Genomic DNA, 8,075 nt, shown 5'->3' on the forward strand with positions numbered 1-8,075 from the left:
TTTGAACTTTAGCCGAAAACGCTCAAAACCTGATTACACCTTTGAACTCTCGGCAAAAGCACTCAAAAGTGATTCTCCTTTTGAACTTTCGCCCGAAAACGCTCAAATCATGATTATATCTTTGAACTCTCCCCAAAAACGCTGAAAAGTGATTATCCTTTTGAACTTTCGCCCGAAAACGCTCAAATCATGATTATATCTTTGAACTCTCGGCAAAGCACTCAAAAGTGATTATCCTTTTGAACTTTAGCCGAAAACGCTCAAATCATGATTATACCTTTGAACTCTCCCCAAAAACGCTCAAAAGTGATTATCCTTTTGAACTTTCACCGAAAACGCTCAAAACCTGATTACACCTTTGAACTCTCGGCAAAAGCACTCAAAAGTGATTCTCCTTTTGAACTTTCGCCCGAAAACGCTCAAATCATGATTATATCTTTGAACTCTCCCCAAAAACGCTGAAAAGTGATTCTCCTTTTGAACTTTCGCCCGAAAACGCTCAAATCATGATTATATCTTTGAACTCTCCCCAAAAACGCTGAAAAGTGATTCTCCTTTTGAACTTTCGCCTGAAAACGCTCAAATCATGATTATATCTTTGAACTCTCGGCAAAAGCACTCAAAAGTGATTATCCTTTTGAACTTTAGCCGAAAACGCTCAAATCATGATTATATCTTTGAACTCTCCCCAAAAACGCTGAAAAGTGATTATCCTTTTGAACTTTAGCCGAAAACGCTCAAAACCTGATTACACCTTTGAACTCTCGGCAAAAGCACTCAAAAGTGATTCTCCTTTTGAACTTTCGCCCGAAAACGCTCAAATCATGATTATATCTTTGAACTCTCCCCAAAAACGCTGAAAAGTGATTCTCCTTTTGAACTTTCGCCCGAAAACGCTCAAATCATGATTATATCTTTGAACTCTCGGCAAAGCACTCAAAAGTGATTATCCTTTTGAACTTTAGCCGAAAACGCTCAAATCATGATTATACCTTTGAACTCTCCCCAAAAACGCTCAAAAGTGATTATCCTTTTGAACTTTCACCGAAAACGCTCAAAACCTGATTACACCTTTGAACTCTCGGCAAAAGCACTCAAAAGTGATTCTCCTTTTGAACTTTCGCCCGAAAACGCTCAAATCATGATTATATCTTTGAACTCTCCCCAAAAACGCTGAAAAGTGATTCTCCTTTTGAACTTTCGCCCGAAAACGCTCAAATCATGATTATATCTTTGAACTCTCCCCAAAAACGCTGAAAAGTGATTCTCCTTTTGAACTTTCGCCTGAAAACGCTCAAATCATGATTATATCTTTGAACTCTCGGCAAAAACGCTGAAAAGTGATTATCCTTTTGAACTTTCACCGAAAACGCTCAAAACCTGATTACACCTTTGAACTCTCGGCAAAAGCACTCAAAAGTGATTCTCCTTTTGAACTTTCGCCCGAAAACGCTCAAATCATGATTATACCTTTGAACTCTCCCCAAAAACGCTCAAAAATGATTATCCTTTTGATTTTTCGCCCGAAAACGCTCAAATCATGATTATACCTTTGAACTCTCCCCAAAAACGCTCAAAAGTGATTCTCCTTTTGAACTTTCGCCCGAAAACGCTCAAATCATGATTATACCTTTGAACTCTCCCCAAAAACGCTCAAAAGTGATTATCCTTTTGAACTTTAGCCGAAAACGCTCAAAACCTGATTACACCTTTGAACTCTCGGCAAAAGCACTCAAAAGTGATTATCCTTTTGAACTTTAGCCGAAAACGCTCAAATCATGATTATACCTTTGAACTCTCCCCAAAACGCTCAAAAGTGATTCTCCTTTTGAACTTTCGCCCGAAAACGCTCAAATCATGATTATACCTTTGAACTCTCCCCAAAAACGCTCAAAAATGATTATCCTTTTGATTTTTCGCCCGAAAACGCTCAAATCATGATTATACCTTTGAACTCTCCCCAAAAACGCTCAAAAGTGATTCTCCTTTTGAACTTTCGCCCGAAAACGCTCAAATCATGATTATACCTTTGAACTCTCCCCAAAAACGCTCAAAAGTGATTATCCTTTTGAACTTTAGCCGAAAACGCTCAAAACCTGATTACACCTTTGAACTCTCGGCAAAAGCACTCAAAAGTGATTATCCTTTTGAACTTTAGCCGAAAACGCTCAAATCATGATTATACCTTTGAACTCTCCACAAAAACGCTGAAAAGTGATTCTCCTTTTGAACTCTCGCCCAAAACACTCAAAATTGTAAACTTCATGACATTTCAGAATCTGCAAACGCATCGATTTTTTTCCTGTTGCCTCGTGTTAATTCTAATGCTGCGAAATACAACAATAAACTTGAATTATTTAGTGAATGCCTTCCGTATATCTTCATTAGTTTTTGGGAGAAATGGATTCATATAACGGAGTTATAACTTCGGCATGTAACGTAAGCTTTGAAGTTTATTTCTTTTTAATTCGTGGTTTAGTAATTTCGTTAAAATAATACAAATGTTTCAAAGAATTCAAACTTTTAATGAAAGGGAGGGTCGTCTCGAGTTTCAGTGAAAGCCCGAAAAGTGCACATTTTTGCTCCGAGTCTCGAGTAAATAAATAATCTAATTCGGGTAGAGATATTCAACAACGTGTTGGCCGTACAAACGCTTCTGTTGGCCAAAAATTCAATTAAAATCTGACCGAGGCTTATTTTTTAATAAAAATTTAACAATTTATTTTTTAATGTTCGAATCTAATATCTTTTCTATACAGTGAGAGAAGAAAATAACGAGAATATTAATATTAAATACCATTATTAATGATAATTGGGTATTTGTAGTAGTGGAAAAGAATCTCGAACATTTTATTTAGTGTGTGAGCGAAGAGTCACTTATTTTTTAACAATTAAGCAATTCTAATAATGAAAGTTATTTCTACAAATCTTCTATGTCTCGTCGCTTTCGGCGCTTTTCACATTCGATGTATTTCAATATCAGAGTCGAGGCAAAACATTTTCGAGAATAGTTATTATTTTCAGAATCGAGCTAAGCCATTTTCCAGATTAATTATTTTTTTCAGAATCGAGGCCAACCGTTTTCGAGATTAGTTATTATTTTCAGAATCGAGTTAGGGAATTTTCGAGAATTGTTATTTTTTCAGAATCGAGGCAAACCATTTTCGAGTATAGTTAATTTTTCAGAATCGAGGCCAACCATTTTCGAGATTAGTTATTATTTTCAGAATCGAGTTAAGCCATTTTCGAAATTAGTTATTTTTTCAGAATCGAGGCAAACCATTTTCGAGTATAGTTAATTTTTCAGAATCGAGGCCAACCATTTTCGAGATTAGTTATTATTTTCAGAATCGAGTTAAGCCATTTTCGAAATTAGTTATTTTTTCAGAATCGAGGCCAACCATTTTCGAAATTAGTTATTTTTTCAGAATCGAGTTAAGCCATTTTCGAAATTAGTTATTTTTTCAGAATCGAGCTAAGCCATTTGTAACTGGGTAAGAAAAGTAGCAATAAAGCTAATAAATATAATATTTAAAGCTATTATTTTACTTATGGCTATAGCCTACTGCCACGTCTACTGTATTGTGTGTACCACAATGTCTGTGTCATCTCGTTACTGATCTTAGCCACGTTAGACATGTTCCATAATTTGTTCAATCCATTTCAAATAATAAAATTAATAAATACCAGTTTTCAGTACCTGTTTTAAGGATTTTCGTTCGGTTTCGAGTCCAAGTCGGAGATGAATGAAAGTGTCAGTGTCGAAAAAAAGATTAACTTAGAATAGTTGCAATAAAACCATAGCAAATGTCATACGTATTCTTAATATGTTACTTATGATAGTATGAATAACTGTCAACCTTGGAAACTCTTAACGTAAACCAATCTTTGAATATTCCCGTCTCACTTATTTATTGGGTTCGGTGTTATACCGAGTAGTTTATTCACTTTTTCTTCTCATTTCATCGGGGCACCGGAAATCACTTTTTATTTACTCATTCAGCCCGTATTTCCGGTTTGTGACGGGTCAGTATTTTTTCCTGCCCATTGAACATCCTTTGCCTTAATTAATCCGTGATTGAAGTTCGTATCTGCTTTATGTATTTCTTTTCAGCTCTATGGACTCTATTCGTCGAAGTAATTATAGGATAAAGATAAAAGATAATTAAAGATAAAAGATAATTAAAGATAAAAGTTTTGGTATCGTAATCACTATAGAGTAATATCGGCGTGACGTATACCGACGTCACCGATATTTTTCCCAATAGATAAAAAACTGCCCTCAAAATGACGGCGATAGCCCAAAGTTTACAGAACGATACTACTCTATGGCCTAATACGGAATTTATTTTAAAATATTTTTTATGAAACTGTTACATACTTTTAACCTAAATAATCAGCTAGGCTAATACCCAAAGCACCACCTTAGGCCTAAGTCATCAAGCGACTTTTAAAGCCATTAATTCAGGTGGCCAGGTTACAATGCGTAGGAGGGTGGTGGCAAGCCCTTCATGCTACGCCAGCCAACAGCTCCCTACACTCACTATTACCATTAACCTCGACAAGTTTATATGGTCTTTAAAATCACCGATTTTCGCATTAAGTTTGAAGATATTGTAAATTGATTTATTCTTGACCCAATAAGTTTAAAAAAAAACCTTTATCAAGGGAAGTATAACCTTTCTTAGCTTATGATAAATGTAACATCATTTTTTATCAATACAGACATGATATAATCTACACTAATTTCCATACCCTAAATGACAAATATCCAAACCCTCTCAATTATAGTACCATCATAAACAATAAAATTAAAAGATGTATTTTAAAATTAAGAATATTTATTTCTAGAAAATTTATCAAAATATTATAAATGATAAAAACAATTAATAAATTGTAATTTAAAATAATTGATAACTTAAGCTCTGGTATAAAATTATCATATAGTTCCTAAGACCATTTTGAGGGTTAGGGGTAGTAGTTATTTCTGTGTTTTTTATCCCTTTGATGACATCGTTACCCAGAAATAAAAAAAATGTCAAAATATCCTATTTCCTTGTTCGTAGTAATAATAGAAGTAATAGGATATATTTGAAATTTCATCCTAGAATGTTTTTAACTGTTACATTTCTTTCTAAACTTTATAATGGGGTTACTTGATAGCGTGAAGCTAAAGTTATTACTATTAAATAAACCTATAATAGCTCCTACCTTTAGTACAATGTTGCGGGGTAACCTGGGATACGTACTTGCGCTTGCTAAAGAAATCGATTTCGGAAATGCGCGGACGTATCGGCACAGCCATAGACAGAAATCGCGTAAGACTTCCAAAAATAAGCCGGCTGTTAAAGTCTTCCGAAAAATGTACAAATTGGATAGTTGAAGGAACCAGGACGCGGGAGCTACCCTATTATTTTATGGGTAATCATTTTGTAGCTAACAAGGCTATTCACTAGATGTCGCTCGCATCAAGAACTTGATGGGAAGCATAGGCGAGTTAATAGCTTTAACGCGTGGCGATGTCTGTACTTGAGCGCCATCTAGACTCAATCGCTTATTTCAGAAGAATTTTTAGATAGGCTATAAATGCTTTACAAACGACGTAACGAACGCGGAATTTTTAACGACGCCGGCGCTGCCACCCGGCCGATTGCGTCCCCCTAAATAAACCCTTTTTAATGGCACATCAAAATTGGATTTGTGCCGCAAAAAGGTGTATTACACTGTAAAGAAGAGGCCTGATATAATTGACACGCGCAAGTTTGTTTGCTTGATTTTAAATAGGTAGATTTAAAACTAGAGATATGTTTAATAGACCATTCTATAAAATCCGAGCAAAAACTTTAAAACTATTGCTGTAGGACTGGCAACTTTAATTACTCTTTGGTTTTAAGAATATGGCTAATGTTCAGTCCTTAATCGGGCTAGACATTTATTTAGTTATTTTATATCAACCAGATGAAAGATAATAATGAGCCGCTCTGTTCATGAAAAATCGGGCCGAAAGTAAATAATTACATAAGTAGTATTTTATAGAATGGTCTATTAGTTTGGCTTACATCGAAACACTGCATCAAAATAAACCTTCATTAAAGGGGAACGGTCAAGCTTTAACCAGTTAGATAGCCCTGTAGCCCATTAAAAAAAATATTGAGTGGTTAATTTTTAATAAAATAAATCGGGAAATCGAAAAGCGCGCGTCCGCCGCGACACCCGGTGAGACAGAAAAACAACGTAAAAGCGCGCGCTGCTGAAGACGCAAAAAATTTGTTTCGCACGCGCGGCGCGTTCCAGTACGAGGGGTAAGACACTTATGATTTTTGTGTACACCGGGAGTTCGAACTCTGCAGAGTTCTCGAGAGTTCACGGGAGTTCACGAGAGTTCAGGAGAGTTCGTGAGAGTTCAAGGGTGAATTCCAGAGAGTTCATGGTGAGGTCGGGAGAGTTCGAGAGAGTTCGAGAGAGTTCGCGGGAGTTCAGGGGAGTTCATAAGAGTTCTAATAGCAAATTTACACCTGAGTTCTTGAGTGTCTTTAAGTAGAGAAATTACCCCCATACCAAAATAGGTATTCCTTCAGTAAAGTTCGAAAAACGAGGTGCACTCGTTAAAGAGTGGAATCAGACAAAAAGTTATGTTTGAATTTTGCGGCGGAGTTGGTAACGAACTGCGTAAGGGCGATTTTAAAGTCTTCCATGTCAAAAATGCTACACTATAATAATAAATAGTCAAAGCTTTTTTATCTACTGTCAACTAACTTTCGTTAAGTAATGCAATTCTATTACGTTTCTCGTTGAAGTCGACAGTAGTAATTAAGGTTGTTAGCTTCCGTGGTTCTGAATTTTGAGCGTGAAAATGCTTAAAATAAGTGAAAAGTCTTAATTGGACTTTCCTGCCTTTGTCTGTACTAATTTTATCCAAAAGAAATGTTCGCTAAGGCCTTATATAAGGTAGATTTGATAAATACAATTTTGGTATAATATAAAAATAAAATATTTTTGCCAATAGATTGCGCCTAATCTTCCAATTATTTTTCGACTCTGAAAATATATTTTTGGGGTTTGTCCGCGGGGTCAATCTCTGATCTCTGACTTATTTCTAACTCTGGTGAAAGGACATACCTTCGGAGGAATTGCGTCTGCTTAAAATATATAGATTCTGAGAGCTTTCGGCTTCTTAGGCGAAATCAAAAGATAGAAAAAAGAGAGATTTTGGAAAATCCTCTGGATTGGGCGGCGGAGACTTTCAATCCGACTCTCGTTATCGGATCTCAACAGTCTCCCCTTCTTCACCAAACGACACTTTTTTTCCTGTGAGACTCAGTTTTTACGGGTTTCTTTGGTCAATCTAAAAACCCGGAGATTTTCTCCTGGTCTATGCTTTCCTCTCTTCCGCAGTTGTTGACGGCTTCTAAAGTGCTTCCTATACACCCTCAACTAATAAAGATAAAGTAACAAAGGCTGAATTGAGAGGACATTAAATGAAGTTGAAAAGTTAAACAAGAGCAAGGTCTCGATTTCAAAAACTAATAACGTTTAGTTTCCCCCGTTCAAAGTTGTTGGTCTCGATATCCAAATATAATAAAGTTTTGTTTTCCTCATCCAAAGTTGTTGGTCTAGATTTCCAAATATAATAGAGTTTTGTTTCCCTCATCCAAAGTTGCTGGTCTCAATTTTCAAATATAGTAAAGTTTAGTTTTCCCCATCCAAAGTTGTTGGTCTCGATATCCAAATATAATAAAGTTTTGTTTCCCCCATCCAAAGTTGTTGGTCTCAATTTTCAAATATAATAAAGTTTAGTTTTCCCCATCCAAAGTTGTTGGTCTCGATATCCAAATATAATAAAGTTTTGTTTTCCTCATCCAAAGTTGTTGGTCTAGATTTCCAAATATAATAAAGTTTTGTTTCCCTCATCCAAAGTTGCTGGTCTCAATTTTCAAATATAGTAAAGTTTAGTTTTCCCCATCCAAAGTTGTTGGTCTCGATATCCAAATATAATAAAGTTTTGTTTCCCCCATCCAAAGTTGTTGGTCTCAATTTTCAAATATAATAAAGTTTAGTTTTCCCCATCCAAAGTT

Source organism: Leiobunum rupestre, chromosome 10, assembly GCF_980474605.1.
Source record: "Leiobunum rupestre chromosome 10, qqLeiRupe1.1.hap1, whole genome shotgun sequence".
Classification (NCBI taxonomy): domain Eukaryota; kingdom Metazoa; phylum Arthropoda; class Arachnida; order Opiliones; family Sclerosomatidae; genus Leiobunum; species Leiobunum rupestre.